This window comes from Schistocerca nitens, chromosome 5 (assembly GCF_023898315.1).
Source record: "Schistocerca nitens isolate TAMUIC-IGC-003100 chromosome 5, iqSchNite1.1, whole genome shotgun sequence".
In the NCBI taxonomy this organism is placed as follows: domain Eukaryota; kingdom Metazoa; phylum Arthropoda; class Insecta; order Orthoptera; family Acrididae; genus Schistocerca; species Schistocerca nitens.
The window spans coordinates 323,311,238-323,334,184 of NC_064618.1; the positions used below are offsets into that span (position 1 = coordinate 323,311,238).

The following is a 22,947-nucleotide window of genomic DNA, read 5'->3' on the forward strand; positions in this document are numbered from 1 at the left end:
ACAATGCGGACGCGCTCGAACCGCGATATTGACCGTCTAGGCATGGTTGAACTACAGACAACACTAGCCAAGTACCTCCTTCCTGGTGGAATGACGAACTGATCAGCTGTCGGACCCCTCCGTCTAATAGGTGCTGTTCATGCGTGGTTGTTTACATCTTTGTGCGGGTTTAGTGACCTCTCTGAACAGTCAAAGGGACTGTGTCTGTGATACAATATTCGCAGTCAACGTCTATCTTTAGGAGTTCTGGGAACCGACGTGATGCACAACTTTTTTTGTTGTGTGTATGTAGTTTCTTACCATTACCCCGAAATACACTGCTGTGCAAAACCTAAGGACGAAAGTAGCTTCCACATGAATTGTCACTGCCAAGCAACGTAGCTCTGTGAAACATGGACCATACATACAAAGGACTGTGAGTATCGTATACAAGTTAACTGAAAAAAATTACACTAAAGTCACCGCAATTAATAATGGTCCCCTGTACATGTACGGGACACGGTTCTTACTAGGATGTGTGATCACCACAGACGACAAAACATGCTGTACTATTCACTCCCATGCTGGCCGCAATGTTGGTAAGGAATTCTTTTTGTAGGGCGTTCCATTCCTCCATCTGCTGGATAGTCACTGGTGCGTGTGGACGTTCTGCAGTACGTTTCCCTAACGCATCCTACGCGTGCTCGATGATTTAAGTTGGAGGAACGGCCAGGACAGCCCATTCGCCGAATATCATCAAGTTCCAGGGCGTCCTCCACACATTCGCTGTTCCATGCGGTCACGCACTGTCATCAATAAAAATGAAGTCAGAGACGAAAGCACCCGTGAGACGACGAGCATGGGGAAGAGTACAGCGCCTCAATAACGTTAACCAGTGAGAGTACCGTGGTCAAAGATTTGGATGTCAGCATGCCCACGTAACATTATGCCACACCATAACATCTGGACCATCGAAACGATCATGTTGGAGAATGTTCCTAGCTGTACTGAGTGTTTCCGCCCCTCGCCTATGAAGGAATGTCGAGCACTGGCGAACATCATAGTTTTGGTGGCCCAGCTGTTACGGTATGGAGAGGCATACTGTTGCATAGGCGTACTCATCGCCAAACCTTTGGACACGGCGCTCTGTAACGGGGCATCCTCCTCTAGCACTTTTCCCCAACAGAAGTTGTCGATACCAGTATTATTTTTCGAATTTTGGACGGGTCAATATTCATCGCAGTTGCTTTTCTGGAAACTTTCATATAATTTTATACACAGTATGTTATATTTCAAACTAAAATTTATGAAACGGAATTACTTTATAAAATATTTTAGTCTGAATGTTATAACCGATAAATACTAGGTCTTAAAGTACGGAAACACTTGGAATTACGAATTATGGGCACACTTAAAATTTGCCGGCCGCTGTGGTCCGGCGGTTCTAGGCGCTTCAGTCTGGACTGCTACGGTCCCAGGTTCGAATCATGCCTCGGACGTAGCTGTGTGTGATCTCCTTAGATTAGTTAGGTTTAAGTAGTTCTAAGTCTAGGGGACTGATAACCTCAGATGTTAAGTCCCATAGTGCATAGAGCCATTTGAACCTTTTAAACTTAAAATTTCTATTCTTAATTATGCAGTCTTGTATTGTTCACGATACTTATTCCTGGATTCATTTATGAAATAATAATCGAAATTAACAGAAATTCATTTCCTAAGAAAAATTGTAAACCCTTTGTAATATTGTTATTTCCGCAGAGTGAGAGAGTCGTAAGCATGCCTCTGATATGATCGGACGTAGTTCTGTATTTTTGTGCGAAAAATGTGATTTCGGCTTTGTTAACGAGAAAAACCAAAATACTGTATGATACAATAAATGACAGAAAATATGTTGTTGCACCATTTTTTTGTGTAAATAGTCTTCAGATTTATTTAGTTCAAACCAACCGTGAGGACCTGATGTGACAATTTCAGCTGAAAGACTCTGACCCATAGATAAGAACTGGAGGCAATTCAACATGACAAGCTAAGTAAACTAGAAAGTTTGCTGCAGGTAGAGTAGACTAGCATAAGTAGTAGACCTAGTTAAATACGGGTAACCTTAGGACATAGCAATAGTGCCCATAGTGGAAGAGTAATATAACTAACATTCTTACAATAAACAGCTGCAGTAGTAATAATTGTGTTAGTATCAAGTACGACCCATTAATTATTAGGTGGTGGGTTGCTTATGTATCATGTATTTAAGAATAAAGAAATTAAAAAACTAGAAAGTTTATTGTAACCTTCGCTCCTCTCAGATCTTCACGAAAGACTGCATTATGGACAACAATTCGAAGTAGGAAGGAGGGGGTGGATTACAACACCCACTGGTCAGTGTTATTGAGACGCTGTACTACTTCCCCACGTGCATCTGCTCAGGGCTGTTTTCGACCCTGACTTCGTTTTTATGGACGGCAATGCACGACAGCATCGCACAGTGCAGGTGAAGGTGAACAAGAGACTGTTGGACGAATGGACAGACCTGCCTACTGCTTCGAGTTAAATTCCACTGAAGACGTGTGGAATATGGTGGGGACACGTATTGCCGCACGTCTACTTGCGCCAACGACCACCCACAAGGTTGTCAATCGCTCTTGTGGAGGAATGGAAAGCCCTACCACAAGAACTCCTTATTAACCTTGTGGCCAGCGTTAGAGCACGTCGCAGAGCATCCATTTCTGGCCGTGATGATCACACACACTATTAAGGACCATTGGATCACCAGGAACAGCGTTGACTACATTATAATTGTCTCTGAATAAAAGTGTTATTTCTGTTCGTCATACGGCGTATCTCTTTCAGTTACCTTCTGTACTGTACTGTATTGTACTGTGGCGGTTCTTCCTACGTTAAGGTCCAAGTTTCATCGGACTGTGATCCTTGACAGCGACGTTTCACGAGGAAGTTATTTTCATCCGTAAGTTTTGCACTGCAGTGAACTTTCGACGTGCACAAAGTGCTCACCCCAAACATCGGCATCACATACTATAGTGTGCCTTCTCTTCCTAATTGTCATATCTATCCAAATCAACGTTAGATGCCATTCTTCTATAAGGAGAGTGAATGTTGTGAGGAATATACGGAATTGTGCTGCTGGAGGCATAACCGTAATAATCTCTAGCTCCCGGTCACAGAAAAGTATACAACGACGGGTCTACGAAATCTGTCAGGGTAGCTTAAGGCCAAAAGAATCGGAAAAGTACTCTCACCTATACTTTCTGAGTAATCACTCGTACTAGCCACGTCCCAGCAACAGCTGTGTACGACTGGTGTGTATGAAACGGAGCAAGAAAAACGAGTCAACACACAGTAGTGGTCGACCTCCTCCACACACAGACGCAAACACGGCCCTCTTTCTGTAGGCGCCGCTTTTTACCTCTAGCTGAATTACAGGAATCACTTCCGAGCTTCTGCACGCCTTAAGACTGTTTAGACCCTTATTCATTTGTTGCTGTCTGACTGGAGACATATTTGAAAAGAACGAATATAAACCAGGAACTGACAGCTTCTGTTGTGTGTATAGCCCGGAAATTGCGAATAGAATTAGCCTTTGTATACGACTTTGGATTTAATTTCATTCCTTACTGGGATTAGTTAACACCGTAAACCGTGACACTGACAGATAAAGTCATTAGCACGGTGCAGGTAAGACCAGAGGATGACTTTAATAAAACACGAAAATGATAGGAAACTACCGCGAACTAAAGGGAAATGGAGGGTCCTGAGCCGGGATGCTGTTATTTATGCTTCAATATGTATTGAAAAACTGAAAATATCAGACCACAGTGGGGTAGTGGCTTCTATCAGGGCCATACATATAACTTTGGGCATATTGTGTACATAAAAGATAGTCATGATAGATTCGCGGGCTTCGCCAACAGTCAACCGAATTATCGCCTTCAGACGTAACCTAAATCTCACGCTACGCTGCTGTTCAGACATCAAACTCATAAAAATAACTTTTACAGGACTAGTTCACAGCAATCAAATTTCCCCTCAATAGATCTCCACAAGAAGTACACGGCGTATTACACACAAAAAACACACCAACATCTACAAACGAAATATGTGAATCACCACCTACGTAAGATATGACTTCACACTTTAAGGAATATACCGATCCCTAGTGTTGACACAAAGTTCTCTTTCTTTCATTTTCCGAGAGAACGGATATTTTGTGAAGGAAAATCACTTGAGTTTTGTAAACAAAATATTAACAATGTGCTGTATCACGAAAGCATCTCGACATAGGGAGAACGTCGCTAGAATGAAATTATGACTGGACACATCTGAACCAGATTTTCGCCTCTAAAGACACTAACTGAAGTTAGATTATAATCTAAGCTTCCTTTTAAACTTAAAGGCTTGGTATACAACGAATACAAATATTTTATTGAGTTACAGCACACAAACGAGAAATACAATTCGAGAGGAAAAGAACAGAACATACGGTGCAGTTAAGAAGAAAAGACGCAAGAAATAAGATTGAATTAAGTGGCTGAACGACTAAACTATCGTTAAGACCAGCAAATACGAAACCTCTTATTTTGCAGAAAATAGTTAAAGAACAAACATTGCTGATAGTGAAGGAAAAAAAAAGTTGTCAGTTACCCTGTTACTGCTCGGGAGGAATCTTATTGTACAAGTCATCCCACATTCAAATAGCAGCCCGTCCCAGGGTATTGTTTTTCTTGAACGCTGTTCTGTCTCACCAACAGACACTGGAACTAACCACGAACACACCGAACGTCAGAGTGACAACAGAAAATAACTTTATAGCAGCAAATTCAACAGAACGTTAAAAAGAGAAATTGGAATTCTCGTAGATAAGAATGACATTTATCATTTTCCAACTCTGTTCTCCGAACACCAAATAAAACTGTGGAAGTTTTAAACCTCAAACCCAATAAAAAAAGAGACGCGAATATTTGGAAGGATAAAAACACATCAGTCCTCTACTGCGGACCTGTGCAGTGCATACAACCTGAAGTCGATAGTAACAGTAACAGCACTTTAACGTTGGAAAGATTAGATAAAATTTATGTTCCGATTAAGATACGCGTTATCGAGGCGCCAGACAGTTGTCAGGTGCAGCTAGTCAAACAACGCTGAAGTCTCTCGTGCTGGCGTTAACAGCATAGGGAACACGATTCTTTTAAAACAACACATTCCACAACATTTTCTTCGCAGGTAGCCTTCCAGTGGGTGGACGCGTGCAGGAACGCAGTGTCACTAGGTTAGCAGGGATCGCATTGAGTACGCGAGGGCAGCGCGGCGCCGGCCGGACTTACGATGCGGTGCAGCCGCCGGTGTCACAGGTGTGCGCTGGTTGCTGGCCGCGTGCCGCGGTCCCGTTACGAGCGCCGCTGGCTTGCGCGTGCTACCGTCTCGCCTGGCAGCCACGGAGCAACTGGCCGCCAGAGCGCCCGCAGCCGCCCGGCCCCGCCTCCGCGGGTCACGTGACACTCGCGTCTGGTGCGCCGCCGTTCTGTTGACGTTTCTCAGCTGATTTCAATAACAGCTGAGCGCCGGAGGCTGTAGCGTCGCATTACTTCTGCCGTCACTGCTGGAGTTGCTCTCTACCAAAACTGCGGTTCGGCAGTTTTGGTGCACTACATAAATGACGTAGTAAATGGTACGATGACTGGTAGTACTGGCAGAACTGATAGGGAAAGAAACATAAAAGAATGTTAAGAGAGAAACTGGGAGCCGACGACTTCTCATGGTTTTTTTATTATATTGCTTACCGCATTTTATAAGCAATAAAAATTAGTTGAGAGCGTACCTCTCACGATTTTACAGAACCAAGGCAACTGCTTTTGATGCAACTACAGACTACATGCACAAACGTAAAAAATATGCTTAATTATTAGTGTTATTTTGTACTCTACAGAACGTCCTTCGTCGTGATCAAAGTCAAGAGTTTCCTGATATTATTGATAAATGCGATTGTTGTTTATGAATAACTGAAGCATGTTTTATGTAAGTTCGACGAAGTATCTAAACGAATCAGAATGAGATTTTCACTCTGCAGCGGAGTGTGCGCTCATATGAAACTTCCTGGCAGATTAAAACTGTGTGCCCGACCGAGACTCGAACTCGGGACCTTTGCCTTTCGCGGGCAAGTGCTCTACCATCTGAGCTACCGAAGCACGACTCACGCCCGGTACTCACAGCTTTACTTCTGCCAGTATCTCGTCTCCTACCTTCCAAACTTTACAGAAGCTCTCCTGCGAACCTTGCAGAACTAGCACTGGCAAAGGTCCCGAGTTCGAGTCTCGGTCGGGCACACAGTTTTAATCTGCCAGGAAGTTTCATATCCAAACGATGTTTGTTATATTTTTGTTTTGCGTATTTTTGTATTGTTCATTTTTGTTAAGGAAACAGCGTTTTCTAGTGCTACATGATAAACCCCTCTTGTTTTCTTTTTTTTCCCTACAACATCCCTCTGTTTCAAGTCACAAATCAACGATTTCGGAATAAAACCTCAATTAAATATTCACAATTTCAGGATAACTACGCACAACAAATATGTTCCGTGGGTTATCCGGCGATTTATATATCCTCACTCAGTTTGTAGTCGGTTCACCGCTTCCCGTTTTTAGGGGACTCTAGTAACACAAACTTGTGCAAGAGCCATGAATAAACAGTGAAAGACCAAGAACTAAGTGCCTAAATTAAAAAGATTGTAAAACAAGGATGCAGTCTTTCCCCCCTACTGCTCAATCTACGCTATACATCGAAGAAGTAATGACGGAAATAAAAAGAAATTTCAAGAGTGGAATTAAAATTCGAGGAGAAAGGATATCAGTGATAAAATTCGCTGATGGCATTGCTATCCTGCGCGAAAGTGAAGAAGAATTACAGGATTTACTGAACGGAATGAACATTCTAATGAGTGCATAATATGGACTGAGAGTAAATCGAAGAAAGACGAAAGTAATAAATAGTGGCAGAAGTGAGAACAGCGACAACTTAGCATCAAGATTGGTGATCACGACATAGATGAAGGAATTCTGCTTCCTAGGCAGTGAAATAACTCATGAAGGGCGGACCAAGAGGGACATCAAAAGCAGACTAGCAATAGCAAAAAGGCCTTCCTGGAGAAGAGAAGTCTACTAGTATCAAACATAGGCCTTAATTTGAGGAATAAATTTCTGAGAAGGTACATCTGGAGCACAGCACTGTATGTTAATGAAACATGGACCGTGGGAAAATCGGAAAACAAGAGAGTCGAAGCATTTGAGATGTGGTGTACAGATTAATGTTGAAAATTAGGTGGACTAATAAGATAAGGAGTGAGGAGGTTCTCCTCAGAATCGAAAAGGAAAGAAATACAAGCAAAACGCTGATAAGAAGAAGAGACAGGATGGTAGGTCCTCTTTTAAGACATCGCGGAATAACTTCCATGGTACCACAGGGAGCTGTAGAGGGTCGAAACTGTAGAGGAAAACAGAATGGAATGCATCCAGAAAATAACTGAGGACATCGTGCTAGTGTTACTCTGAGATGAAGAGGTTGGTACAGGAGTGGAACTCGCGGCAGGCCGTATCAAACAAATCAAAAGACTGAATGACTAAAAAAAATGTAAGACACTGATCAGGTACGTAGAGTAAGCGATCGCTATGATGTAGCTCCTGATAGGTATGCTACACACCCAACGTACGGGTAACGCGGGTACGACCCCACTTGTCCAAAGCTACTAGGAAAACTACCGGGTCTCCGCTTACTTATAGTAGTCTTCAGGAGCCTACGGTAGTTTTACATCTCTAGTAGTCAGAGCTCACAGACGCACCCCGACCTTCAACGTAAGCGCTTCAGGCAACGAGTTTCCGTGCGACACATCTCGCGGAAGACGAAAATCGAATTTCATAAAGCGATATAAGCTGTAGTATTTACCTGTCAGGCCTCGTTTGTACCAGAGCGAATTCTCATACAGTTCGGCAATGTTCATTACCATTTCTTTTTAATTTCTTTGTTGAGGAAGCTCTTCTGATCACGAAGAAGAGAACATAGGGAATAAATGTCAAGGTGAAATGATATATTGTACCAGATTTACTAACGACATCGTACGGCTGGAGACTTAGAAAAACAAATGAATAGAATGTTACAGTTACACTATCAGAGACTCTTAAACTACGGAAATTAAAAGTGAACAAAGCGCAACAAGAATCATGATAGCATGGAAATACAGGGTGTTACAAAAAGGTACCGCCAAACTTTCAGGAAACATTCCTCACACACAAATAAAGAAAAGATATTATGTGGACATATGTCCGGAAACGCTTAATTTCCATGTTAGAACTCATTTTAGTTTCGTCAGTATGTACTGTAGTTCCTCGATTCACCGCCAGTTGGCCCAATTGAAGGAAGGTTATGTTGACTTCGGTGCTTGTGTTGACATGCGACTCATTGCTCTACAGTACTAGCATCAAGCACATCAGTACGTAGCATCAACAGGTTAGTGTTCATCACGAACGTGGTTTTGCAGTCAGTGCAATGTTTACAAATGCGGAGTTGGCAGATGCCCACTTGATGTATGGTTTAGCAAAAAATGGCTCTGAGCACTATGGGACTCAACTGCTGAGGTCATTAGTCCCCTAGAACTTAGAACTAGTTAAACCTAACTAACCTAAGGACATCACAAACATCCATGCCCGAGGCAGGATTCGAACCTGCGACCGTAGCGGTCTTGCGGTTCCAGACTGCAGCGCCTTTAACCGCACGGCCACTTCGGCCGGCTATGGTTTAGCACGGGGCAATAGCCGTGGCGCGGTACGTTTGTATCGAGATAGATTTCCAGAACGAAGGTGTCCCGACAGGAAGACGTTCGAAGCAATTGATCGGCGTCTTAGGGAGCACGGAACATTCCAGCCTATGACTCGCGACTGGGGAAGACCTAGAACGACGAGGACACCTGCAATGGACGAGGCAATTCTTCCTGCAGTTGACGATAACCCTAATGTCAGCGTCAGAGAAGTTGCTGCTTTACAAGGTAACGTTGACCACGTCACTATATGGAGAATGCTACGGGAGAAACAGTTGTTTCCGTACCATGTACAGCGTGTGCAGGCACTATCAGCAGCTGATTGGCCTCCACGGGTACACTTCTGCGAATGGTTCATCCAACAATGTGTCAATCCTCATTTCAGTGCAAATGTTCTTTTTACGGATGAGGCTTCATTCCAACGTGATCAAATTGTAAATTTTCACAGTCAACATGTGTGGGCTGACGAGAATCCGCACGCAATTGTGCAAACACGTCATCAACACATATTTTCTGTGAACGTTTGCGCAGGCATTGTTGGTGTCTTGATTGGGCCCCATGTTCTTCCACCTACGCTCAATGGAGCACGTTATCATGATTTCATACGGGATACTCTACCTTCTACCTGTGCTGCTAGAACATGTGCCTTTACAAGTACGACACAACATGTGGTTCATGCACCATGGAGCTCCTGCACATTTCAGTCGAAGTGTCCGTACGCTTCTCAACAACAGATTCGGTGACCGATGGATTGGTAGAGGCGGACCAATTCCGTGGCCTCCACGCTCTCCTGACCTCAACCCTCTTGACTTTCATTTATGGGGGCATTTGAAAGCTCTTGTCTACGCAACCCCGGTACCAAATGTAGAGACTCTTCGTGCTCGTATTGTGGACGGCTGTGATACAATACGCCATTCTCCAGGGCTGCATCAGCGCATCAGGGATTCCATGCGACGGAGGGTGGATGCATGTATCCTCGCTAACGGAGGACATTTTGAACATTTCCTGTAACAAAGTGTTTGAAGTCACGCTGGTACGTTCTGTTGCTGTGTGTTTCCATTCCATGATTAATGTGATTTGAAGAGAAGTAATAAAATGAGCTCTAACATGGAAAGTAAGCGTTTTCCGGACACATTTCCACATAACATATTTTATTTCTTTGTGTGTGAGGAATGTTTCCTGAAAGTTTGGCCGTACCTTTTTGTAACACCCTGTATATGGAAGGAATTAGTACCAACATAACAACTGATGTCACCAGCATTGATCAGGTGAAACAATTTTGTTATAGCGGTAGTACAATCACAGGGGACAACAGATGATTAACGGCAATGAAGAGAAGGATTGCATACCAAACCAGGCAGTTGTGATTAAGAAAAACTTGTCAACCAGCAAACATATGGACATGGATGTGAGAAAATCCTTTGCATCGTCATTTGTGTGGATTACACTGCTCTAAGAAAATGAAAGTTGGACTCTGGGTAAAGCGAAAAGGACTCAACTTGAAGCTACTTAAATGTGGATATGGTGAAAAATGGCAAGAAGGAACTGGACGGAAAGAAGTGCAAACCTCGAAGTCTTAAGGGAAGTCAACGAAGAGAATAGATTATTAAAAGAAATGGAAAAGGAAAATAAATTAAATTTGTTGGACATGCCATCAGACACAGCATTTTCTTCATTAACAGCCTTGAAGGGGAAGTGTTGGGAGAGACAAGGATAACCTGAGAAGAATGATATAGAAGAGGATGGTGGTGATGATGATAGTGGTGGCGGTGGTGGTGATGATGATTACTGTTTTAAGCCGATAAACAGCGAGGTCACCAGCGCCCACATTTTTGAGAAAACATCGAGAAGAGTATAGGATGTGGCAATTACAACTGAAACAAACAGGCAAAGACAAAAGAGTGTGGTCATTTAGACAAGACGTTAGCTTTTAGAATATGTATGTATTTATTATGTAGGTCTCTACGCACACAGCCATCTATATATAAAATTTCGTATTCTTAGTACTCAGTTCTTAAAATTCTTAACATGTTTTTCACTGGTCCCATCCAATTTTTCTGCCTAACTACATGGGGAGACGTGACAAGAAAGGACAGTGAAATGAAAACGAAACAAATGTGAAAAAGTAAGTAAACTGTTTAATTCAAAAGAAATAACCATAACTGTTAATGTATTTGCCCCACTGTGAGGCAAGACGGTCAACATCTTTATAAAAAAATGTTTGCGATTACCTACGGAACCATGATTGTATCAAGCCGTACACCTCTTTGGAGAAAATCGACGGCAACGAACATCTTTCTTCAGGGTTCCAAAAATATGGAAATCACACGGGGAGAGTTTGGAATTGTGTCGAGGCTTCTCAGCGACTTCTGCAGCGTAGGCGAAACAGTTATGACAACATGTGGGCGGGCATTATCCTGCAACAGAATGATGCTGTCCGTCAACGTACCTAGGCAATTGGACATGATGGTGCCCTTCAATTTTTGCAAAGTGTCCACGTACCGCTGTGTGTCAACTGTGGCGCCGCGTTGAAGGAAGGCAATGAGCAGCGGGTTGTCGGACGGCATCATTCCGTTGCAAGATAATGCCCGTTGCCAAGGCTGTTTCGACTATACTGCAGAAGTTTCACTAGGAAACCTTTACATATCATCCACACAGTCCCAATCTCTCCCCATTATAGTTACAAAATACCTGCGGTGGTTTGCATTTCGTAAGAAGTAAGATAAAATTTACATTACTTGGATACCGGACCCGGAATCTCCTGCCCACATCAGAATCACCCTTGAGGCTCACCGCTGATAATGTTCGCGCAATGTACTAAACAATGCAAAATTTCAAACTGCCCTCCCCCCCCCCCCCCAAGTAGTGCCCTTAAATATTTCAGTATAAGAATACTGCCCTCCTAACATATCCTCAAACACGAGAAAGCTACTGAAATAAAATATTGTTTTCCTGAGACTTTGTATATAATAATACAGAGCTATTTAAAAACAGGGAACAGATTTCAAACACTTATTGCTTCCGAACTACAAAAGATAGAAACAATATTCCAACGTTTTTGGAAACAGAAAAGTTCAAATTTTTAGGCATTCAATGTTAGCATCTTGTGTTACGCGACAAATATCAAAACGGTGGCTCATTTCCTACCATACATGAAGCAACTGGTCGCTCGTTATCGAATTCACGGCTTCAACAATCCGATGTCGCAGACTTTCAAAAAATAAAAACGCGATCTTTTACGTAACCCACAGATAAAAGTCGCAATGTGTGAGGTGTGGAGACCTGGGAGGCCACCAACGATGAAGTTCATCTTCTGCTCCTCCTCTTACAATCCAACGTCCCAGACATCACACCTTGTGACTTTTATCCGTGGGGTTCGTGAGGACCGCGTTTCTATCCCCCCTATATCTGACACTATTGAAACTTTGCGACATCGCATTGTTGAAGCTGTGAATCCGATCACGAGAGACCAGCTGCTTCGTGTGTCGCAGGAAATGAACCACCGTTTTGATATTTATCGTGTAACACATGGTGCTAACTTTGCTTAAAAATTTGAACTTTTCTGTTTCCAGGAACGTCGGAATTGTGTTTCTATCTTTTGTAGTTTGGAAGCAATGAATGTTTGAAATCTGTTCTTTCATTTTGAATAGCCCTGCATACGTGAATACGCAGAAACAGGTCACTGGTCAAAAATGGAAAACAAACACAAAACAAAATTCATGGTCTTGGATGCTATTATTGGTTGGCAAAGTTATCAAAACAGTATGGGGTAGTCACCTCTCACAAAATAATCGCAAGAAACATTACGTTGAACTGACAGAGATTATGAACCTCTCTATCTCAACATTCAAAACGACATACACATGCCGAAATACAGGTGCTGCAGTTCAGATGGCCTTGCTTCAGTAAAGACTAAGTAACTCAAAGAGAGGTCCCTAACATACACAGGCTGCAGATAGGTTTACCAATGTATTGCTCAACGAGTGATGTGAAGGGTGCTAGAAGGTGCGCAGGTGCGAAGACCGCAGCCTTGCACCAAGCCGAGTGAAGAATAAAGGATGGTGCGCGCCGAAAACCCAAGACTGTACTCTATGGCGGACCTCCGTCGAATGCCCTGAAGACTCTTCCCTTCTCAAAACCACGTGGAGCGTTAGCAAACACTGTCGCGATCATGGACAAGCGGCACGCGCAGTTGGTGCCAATGGCCTAATTATACTCATGCTCCCAAAAAACAGAACTCGTTCAACGACTAGGGATAGGTTCATATTCACAGGACATGTATAGTAGTACGTTTTGCAGAAATGAGTAGCTTTTTTTTATTTTTTATTTAAGAATGACCGGACAGAAGGGTCGGGGGGTAAAGAGGGCGCCGTCTTCCTAAGCCTGGCCTCAATGTCCCATTCGCACCCTCCCAGAGCCAAGGAAGGAAAGGGTTTCGAGAGGATCAAGAGAACTTTATTGGATAAAATTCATTTCTTTATGAGTATATACAGGGTGGTCCATTGATCGCGACCGAGCCAAATATCTCACGAAATAAGCGTCAAACGAAAAAACTACAAAGAACGAAGTTTGTCTAGCTTGAAGGGGGAAACCAGATGGCGCTATGGTTGGCCCGCTAGATGGCGCTGCCGTAGGTCAAACGGATATCAACTGCGTTTCTTTAAATAGGAACCCCCATTTTTTATTACATATTCGTGTAGTACGTAAAGAAATATGAATGTTTTAGTTGGACCACTTTTTTCGCTTTGTGATAGATGGCGCTGTAATAGTCACAAACATATGACTCACAATTTTAGACGAACAGTTGGTAACAGGTAGGTTTTTTTAAATTAAAATACAGAACGTAGGTGCGTTTGAACATTTTATTTCGGTTGTTCCAATGTGATACATCTACCTTTGTGAACTTATCATTTCTGAGAACCCATGTTGTTACAGCATGATTACCTGTAAATACCTCATTAATGCAATAAATTCTCAAAATGATGTCCGTCAACTCAATGCATTTGGCAATACGTGTAACGACATTCCTCTCAACAGCGAGTAGTTCGCTTTCCGTAATGTTCACACATGCATTGACAATGCGCTGACCGAGCGAGGTGGCGCAATGGTTAGACACTGGACTCGCATTCGGGAGGACGACGGTTCAATCCCGCGTCCGGCCATCCTGATTTAGGTTTTCCGTGATTTCCCTAAATCTCTCCAGGCAAATGCCAGGATGGTTCCTTTCAAAGGGCACGGCCGACTTCCTTCCCCGTCCTCCCCTAATCCGATGAGACCGATGACCTCGCTGTCTGGTCTCCTTCCCCAAAAAAAACAACAACAACAATGTGCTGACGCATGTTGTCAAGCGTTGTCGGTGGATCACGATACCAAATATCCTTCAACTTTCCCCACAGAAAGAAATACGGTGACGTCAGATCCGTTGAACGTTCGGGCCATGGTATGGTGCTTCGACGACCAAACCACCTGTCATCAAATATGCTATTCAGTACCGCTTCAACCGCACGCGAGCTATGTGCCGGACATTCATCATGTTGGAAGTGCATCGCCATTCTGTCATGCAGTGAAACATCTTGTAGTAACATCGGTAGAACATTACGTAGGAAATCAGCAAACACTGCACCATTTAGATTGCTATCGATATAACGGGGGCCAATTATCCTTCCTCCCATAATGCCGCACCATACATTAACCCGCCAAGGTCGCTGATGTTCCACTTGTCGCAGCCATCGTGGATTTTCCGTTGCTCAATAGTGCATATTATGCCGGTTTACGTTACCGCTGTTGGTGAATGACGCTTCGTCGCTAAATAGAACGCGTGCAAAAAATCTATCATCGTCCCGTAATCTCTCTTGTGCCCAGCGGCAGAACTGTACACGACGTTCAAAGTAGTCGGCATGCAATTCCTGGTGCATAGAAATATGGTAAGGGTGCAATCGATGTTGATGTAGCATTCTCAACACCGTAGGTTTTGAGATTCCCGATTCTCGCGAAATTTGTCTGCTACTGATGTGCGGATTAGCCGCGACAGCAGCTAAAACACCTACTTGGGCATCATCATTTGTTGCAGGTCGTGGTTGACGTTACACATGTGGCTGAACACTTCCTGTTTCCTTAAATAACTTAAATATCCGGCGAACGGTCCGGACACTTGGATGATGTCGTCCAGGATACCGAGCAACATACATAGCACACGCCCGTTGGGCATTTTGATCACAATAGCCATACACCAACACGATATCTACCTTTTCCGCAATTGGTAAACGGTCCATTTTAACACGGGTAATGTATCACGAAGCAAATACGCTCCGCACTGGTTGAATGTTACGTGATACCACGTATTTACACGTTTGTGACTATTACAGCGCCCTCTATCACAAAGCGAAAAAAGTGGTCCAACTAAAACAATCATATTTCTTTACGTACTACACTAATATGTAATAAAAATGGGGGTTCCTATTTTCAAAAAAACGCAGTTGATATCCGTTTGACTATGGCAGCGCCATCTAGCGGGCCAACCATAGCGCCATCTGGTTTCCCCCTTCAAGCTAGACAAGTTTCGTTCTTTGTAGTTTTTTCGTTTGACGCTTATTTCGTGAGATATTTGGCCCGGTCACTATCAACGGACCACCCTGAATACATTCCGTGTATTTATTTATTTTTATATTTTTTGTTTTTTCCTTGTTTTTGTTATTTTTAACTGGATCCTACAACCGCCGCCAGAAGCTTCCGAGTCGTTTTCGCGTAATAAACGTAGGGGTGACACCTTCTAAACCGTTTTCTCAGAGGATCAATCGTATGCCGTGAATCATTTTCAAGTGTGGCTTCTAGTACTCTGAACGCCCCAATGGGCAGGAGGATCCTCGAATAATGCGCCTAAATAATTCGATAGTCGTGTGCTGTACAATGCATGGTGGCGGAATGCCTCAAGAGTCGTTGTCAGGTGGACCCGCAAGTTCAGAGCGTTCTCGGGAGCGGCTTGCAAAACGTAATACAGCACCATGCCCTTCAGCCAGTTGACGGCGTTCGTTGTTGTAGTGGGAAAGTAAGTGGTAACTGGCTGTAGGAGTTCGTCCGGCGTGACAGACTCTGGTTGTCGTCGCAGCAGGAGCGCCAGCATACGTTGCAGAAGATCCCGGCATCTGCCTGTCACAGCACATGTCAGGCGGTGCGCATCCGAATCGACGACGGCACAGTGTGGACACAAACGGTCGTCAGTGAGATTGATGGAATGGAGGCGCTGGCGTGTGGCTAATTCGCCGTTCACCATCACATACCATAGGGAACGAGCGTACGTGGGCAGTTATGGGGTGTGGACGGCTCGCCACACCCTGGTGCAGCGGACGGTTGAGTGTTGTTCTTCGACGCTGTTACAGGGTTGTCGTGCCTGATAGATGCGGTAGTAATCTCTCGTGCTCGTAGTCCTCGTCGCCGGTAGATCCTCGGTCATGTAACTCAGTTCGACCAGAAAATCGTGGATGTGGGTAAGAGACGGAGCTATGTGGTCCACGGCGACCGGTGGACGAAGATCTCGCGGCGCGACGATCTGTAGCAGCGTCCCTCGCCAAACTGTAGTTGGTCGCGGTCCGTAGGTACCATGCCCGCGCGCGGTTGTGGACGTGAGTCACCCCGAGGCCCCCTGCCAGTGGAGGCCTCGTTAAAGTAGTGTAGTGAACTCTGAATATGTGACCTGCACTCACAAGTTGTCCGTACGCCGCCTGGGAAGTGTGAGCCATGGTGGCTGTTAGCGGTAAAATAATTAAGTTTGGACGCTAGGTAAGTGTTGACGTAACGCGTTCGGAGAATCATATCCATATTGCGGAATCTGCTATCACAGAGCAGCGCCCTTGTCCTTTGTAGTAGCCGGCGATATGTGGCTGTCGCAGTTCGGCGAACTGTACTGGAGAACTGCACCCCCAGTGCTTTCAGTGAGGGAACCTTTCGGAAGGGGATCGCTGTAGGGCGTAGAAGGCCTCTCCCGACATCCATGTACGTCGTCCTGCGCGTGTTGACGAGGCTGCCCGATTGCGCACCGTAGCGGCACAATCACTGAAGCGTCGCTTGGATTTCGTCGCTCGACCGCACCAAGATCACCACGCCATCTGCGAAGTCAGCACATCGGAAGGTCACGTCTCGAATGCTGATGCCTTCCAGTCGTTGGCGAAGGCCGTGCAGTGCAGGTTGGAGCGCCGCCGCGAATAAGGACATCCCTGTCGCACCGACCATCCGAGAGTGATGTGTTCAGTCTGGTGTCCGTTGATCATAATCCGGGAGCGCGCCCCGTGCATTAAGCTTAAGATCACCCTTGCTGACGCCTGCGAGAGCCCATGCGTTCGAGCACGGCGCGAACGAAACTGTGGTCGAAACGATCAAAGGCGTTATCAAAATCGTCGGCGACAAGAGCGCCTCGGAGGCGGCAGGCCGATGCCGTCTCCGTGACGTCGCGGTAGGCGCCAAGTGCCCTGTGGATGTTGTTGTCTCCGCCTAAACATGTCTGGTCAGGATGGATCATGTGTCCGATGGTGGTCTGAAGACGATTGCGGAGGATACGAGAGAAAAGTTTATAATCCGCATTCAGTAGCGTAAGAGGACGATAGTCGTGACATCGCTGAGAACCGCTCGGTTTGGGAACTGTTATCATTATGCCTTCGAGGAAATCTGTGGGGGCGGTAAAACCATCAGGTCTTGAAACATCTGAATCCACTGAGCGCCCATCAGGGTATAGAAGACGTGGTAGAATTCGTTCGGTAAGCTGTCTGGGCCCGGTGACTTGTTGGGGGCGTTGCGTGCCAAGGCCGCTGTTAAGTCTTCAGCAGTTATGTGAGCCAGCAGGGCGTCGTCCTGGACCACTACTCCGGGGTCAGGCAGACCGCACAGGATGTCTTCGTACTCGCGAACAGTCTATGGGTCCTCGGCGTAAGATGACCTTAATGCTGGACGAATGCCGCAGCGATGGCACACTGCGAGTCGACGCGTCCACACTCTACTGCCTCTACTGATGTTAGAAGGGGGCACTTGCGGTGGCGTCTCTCTCTGATAACGTGATATACAGATGTCATTTCTGTGGGGATGGTATCCTGCACCCTTGCCCAGACTCGGGCTCCATCAACCTGTTCTGCGGTGAGAGGGAGTAAGCGAGCTTTGAGACGGTTAACCGCTGTCTGCCGTTCACGCGATGGCGGCTGGGTCATGAATTCTCTCAGAGCAGTATAATAAAACTCCGACGTCGTCCGAAGCCATCACGCTCTGTCACGGCCATATCCCATGAGTCATCAGCAACGGCGGCCGAAGACTTCTGGCGTGTCACTCTTCACTCAGCCAACAACCTTGTCAAAGAGGGCGGAGGAGCGGACAGAGGTTCAGGGCACTCTCTTGCCCTTCGGGTGGGAAACTGACCCTAAAGTCAGAAGAATCAGCAACGATCAACGGCTTGGGGATGCAGAAGGCAATGGAAACTACTGGATTAAAGACACATACTGTGTTTCCACAGGACATCTCACCTGTAATTGAAAAGTGTCGTGATGATCTCTCCAGTGGCAAAAGATCCCGGACTAGTCCGCCATTCGGATCTCCGGGAGTGAACTGTCAAAGAGGGAGTGACCATCAGAAAAAGACTGAATAACTAACGAAAGTATAACGTTCTACGAGTTGCTCTTAACGGAACTAAGTCGACAGATGTAAAAGTACTATCGAGAGTACCACAGGGAAGTGTGACGGGACCGTTGCTAGAATGAGATTTTCGCTCTGCAGCGGAGTGTGCGCTGATATGAAACTTCCTGGAAGATTAAAACTGTGTGCCGGTCCGAGGCTCGAACCTTTGCCTTTCGCGGGCAAGTGGTCTACCATGTGGTAGAGGTCCCGAGTTCGAGTCTCGGTCCAGCACACAGTTTTAATCTGCCAGGAAGTTTCAGCACCGTTGCTGTTTACAATATATATAAATGATCTAGTAGAAAGCGTCAGATGCTCTTTAAGGCTATTCGCAAATGATGCAGTTGTCTATGCCAAAGTAGCAACGCCAGAAGATAGTAAGAATTTGCAGAACGACCTGCAGAGAATTGATGATTGTTGCAGGGTCTGGAAGTTGACCCTGAACGTAAATAAATGTAACATATTGCGCATACATAGGAAAAGAAATCCGCTACTGTACAGCTACACTATTGATGACAAACAGCTGGAGACAGCGTCTGCCGTAAAATATCTAGGCGTAACTATCCACAGCGACCTTAAGTGGAATGACCACATAGAACAGATAGTGGAAAAAGCAGACACCAGACTCAGATTCATAGGAAGAATCTTAAGGAAATGTAACTCATCCACGAAAGAAGTGGCTTATAAGAAGCTTGTTCGCCCGATTCTTGAGTATTGTTCATCTATCTGGGATCCCTATCGGTAGGACTGATAGAAGAGAGAGAGAGAAGATCCAACGAAGAGCGGCGCGTTTCGTCTCGAGGTCGTTCAGCTGACGAGAGAGCGTTACGGAGATGCTAAACAAACTCCACTGCCAGACGTTACAAGAGAGGCATTGTGCATCACGGAGAGATTTAATATTGAATTTGCGGGACAGCACATTTCAGGACGAGTCGGTCAACATATTACTTCCCCACACATACCTCTCGCGTATTAGCCACGAGGAGAAAATTCGAGAAATTAAAGCCAATACAGAGGCCTACCGACAATCATTCTTCCCATCGAAAGTACCCCCCGCTACACACCATTAGGTGGCTTGCGGAGTATGTTGTAGGTGATGCAGATGAAGTCAGAAATTTGAACGTGGTAGGGAAGCTAGAAAATCTGAAAAGGGAAATGCTGAGGTTTCATAGAAGTGGGAGTCATAGAAGTGAAATGGAAAGAAAAGATTTTTGTTCAGGTAAAATCAACTGCGGAAGAAAATAGTATAACGAGAGTAGGATTCGTTATGAATAGGTAGGTAGGGCAGAGAGTGAACTACTGTGAACAGTTCAGTGATAGGGTGGGTCTCATCAGAACCGCCAGCAAACCAACACCTACAACGATAGTTCAGGTATACAAGCCGACGTCGCAAGCCGAAGATGAAGAGACAGAGAAAGCATAGGAGAATGTTGAACGGGTAATTCAGTACGTAAAGAGAGATGAACACTAGCAGTCATGGGAGACTGGAATGCGCTTGTACGAACAGGAGTAGAAGAAAGGTTACGGGAGAATATGGGGTTGGTACTAGGAAAGAAAGAGGAGAGAGACTAATTGAGGGCACCAATAAATTTCAGCTAGTAATAGCGAATATTGCGTTCAAGAATCACAAGAGGAGGAGGGTGCAACGCGGGAACTTATATTTTGAAACGCGCGGCACACAGCGGCTGTTAGCCGGTCAGTGTGACCGAGCGGTTCTAGGCTCTTCAGTCTGGAACCGCGCGACCGCTACTGTTGCAGGTTCGAATCCTGCCTCGGGTATGGATGTGTGTGGTGTCCTTAGGTTAGTTAGGTTTAAGTAGTTCTAAGTTCTAGGGGACTGATGACCTCAGATGTTAAGTCCCATAGTGCTCAGAGCCATTTGAACCATTTTTGAACAGCGGCTGTTACTCAGTGTTGCGTGGGTTTCGGCGCAATCAAAAGTGCGAGACTTACCGTTCTTTTTTTAAGGTTAGTTCAGTAGCGATCATACAGTGGGCAAGAGAGGAGTACGCGTTCGTCGTTGCGGCCTACTTTTCGAGTGGACGTTCGGTCATCAGAATTCAGCGTGCATTCAGGAAACAGTTCAACATCAGGCCTGCAGGTTGTGTTCCTGATGGGAAATCAATTGTTATGTGGGTAGACACCTTTATGGATACTGGAAGTATGCAGAAAAAGAAACAAAGACCTTCAAGAACCACCAGAACGCCTGAAAACATCTAGAGGGTTAGGATGTCGATATTCAATTCCCCCACGCGATCTGCACGCAAACATGCAGCTGCCCTTGCAATTTCTGAACGCACAGTGAGACGAATTTTTCATGGAGAGTTGAAATTTGCCGGCCGTTGTGGCCGAGCGGTTCTAGGCGCTTCAGTCTGTAACAGTGCGACCGCTACGGTCGCAGGTTCGAATCCTGCCTCGGGTATGGATGTGTGTGATGACCTTAGGTTAGTTAGGTTTAAGTAGTTCTAAGTTCTAGGGGACTGATGACCTCAGATGTTAAGTCCCATAGTGCTCAGAGCCATTTGAACCATTTTTTGAAGTTGAAATTTCATCCTTATAAACAGTCAGTGGTGCACACTTCATCCACGTCATTTTGTTTCACGAAAAAATGCGTGTGAAGCCTTGATCGATAAGCTGTCTATGACGAGGCACATTTTCATTTATCTGGCTGCGTGAATAAACAAAATATGCGGTATTGTAGTGGCACGAACCCCCGAGAACGTCATTAGCGCCCCTGTATATAGATCGTGTGACTGTTTGGTGTGCACTATCTAAAGTTGGCATTATTGGCCCATGGTTTTTTGATGAGAACGATAAGGCAGTGACGCTCACTTATGAGCGTCATGTTCAGATGATTAAACAGTTTTTTTCTTCCAGAACTTCAAAAAATGGATGTGGGTGATGTCTGGTTCCAACGAGATGGCGCCACAGCTCACACGGCACGAACATCGACGACCATGTTGCACCAACACTTCTCCGACCGTCTCATCTCTTTAGGAGCGATCTCCAATGGCCAGTACGCTCGACAGATTTAGCGCAATGCGACTTTTTCTTATGGGGCTATCTCAATATTCGTGTCGCTATTGCCAACAGCGACAATAAGTGGGCCGAAACTTCCGATTTCGACTCTCCAAATGCACTGAGCAGAACAGAGGCCACCTTCAAGATATCATTTTCAAAACTTAATGGAACAAAACTTTAGGTGTTACTCTTCGTAAAGAAAAAATAATTAAATTGATGTCTCTAAGGCTTTCTGATTTATGATTTTTTAAATAAGGAAGTTCCCGCACCACACCCTTTAGTTGGAAAATGCCGGGAGATGGTTCAGTCCCCTAGAACTACTTAAACCTAACTAACATAAAGACATCACACACATCCATGCCCGAGGCAGGATTCGAACCTGCGACCGTAGCGGTCGCGCGGTTCTAGACTGAAGCGCCTAGAACCGTTCGGCCACACTTCAGATCACAATTTAGTAGTGATGAAGAGTAGTCTGAAGTTTAAGAGGCTAGTCAGGAAGAGTCAATTCGAAAACAAATGGGATACGGAAGTACTAAGAAATGAAGGGTACGCTTGAAGTTCTCTGAGGCTATAGACACTGCGATAAGGAATTGCTCAGTAGGCAGTTCAGTTGAAGAAGGATGGGCATCTGAAAAAAAGGGCAATCACAGAAATCGAAAGAAAAACCGTCGGTTCAAAGAAGGTAACTGCGAAAAAACCGTGGGTAACTGAAGTACTTCAGTTGATCGATGAAAGAAGGAAGTGCAAGAATGTTCAAGAAAATTTAGATAAATAGAAATATAAGTCACTTGGGAATGAAATAAGTATGAAGCGCACGGAAGATAAGGAGAAATGGCCGCATGAAAAATGTGAATAAATCGAAAAAGAAATTATTGTCAGATGGACTGACACAGCAGATAGAAAAGTCGAAACAACCTTCCGTGAAATAAAAAGCAACGGTGGTAGCATTAAGGGTGCAATGGGAAAACGACTCTTAAATGCAGAGGAGAGAGCGGGTAGTTGGAAAGAGTACATGTTAAGACTCTGTGAGGGGGAAGATTTGTTTGATGACGTGATAGAAGAAGAAACAGGAGTCGATGTAGATGATATAGGGGATCTTGAATTCGAATCAGAATTTAAAAGAGCTTCGAAGGACTTAAGATCAAATAAGGCAGAAGGAATATATAATATTCCATCAGAATTTCTAAAATCATTGGGGCAAGCGGCAACAAAGCGATTATTCACTTTGATGTGTAGACTGTATGAGTCTGGCGATATACCATCTGACTTTCGGAAAACTATCTTCCATACAATTCTGAAGATTGTAAGACCCAACAAGTGCAAGAGTTATAGCACAATCAGCTTAACAACTTATGCTTCCAAATTGCTGACAAGAATAATATGCAGAAGAAGGGAAGTAAAACTGATGATGTGTTAGGGAAGGATCAGTTTGACTTTGGGAAAGGTAAAGGCACCAGGGATGCCATTATGAGGTTGCGGTTGATAATGGA

The 22,947-nt window shown here is 44.8% G+C and overlaps 1 protein-coding gene across 1 annotated transcript in view; it reads right to left on the reverse strand.

Moving 5' to 3' along the window:
• Nucleotides 1–5,379, reverse strand: part of LOC126259349 (myosin-IIIb-like) — a 610,509-nt gene extending 605,130 nt beyond the window's left edge. Inside the window, exon 1 of the mRNA XM_049956066.1 lies at nt 5,313–5,379. The gene's annotated coding sequence lies outside the window, so the exon portion shown is untranslated. The remainder of the gene's footprint in view (nt 1–5,312) is intronic.
• Between the last annotated feature and the right edge of the window lie 17,568 nt (nt 5,380–22,947).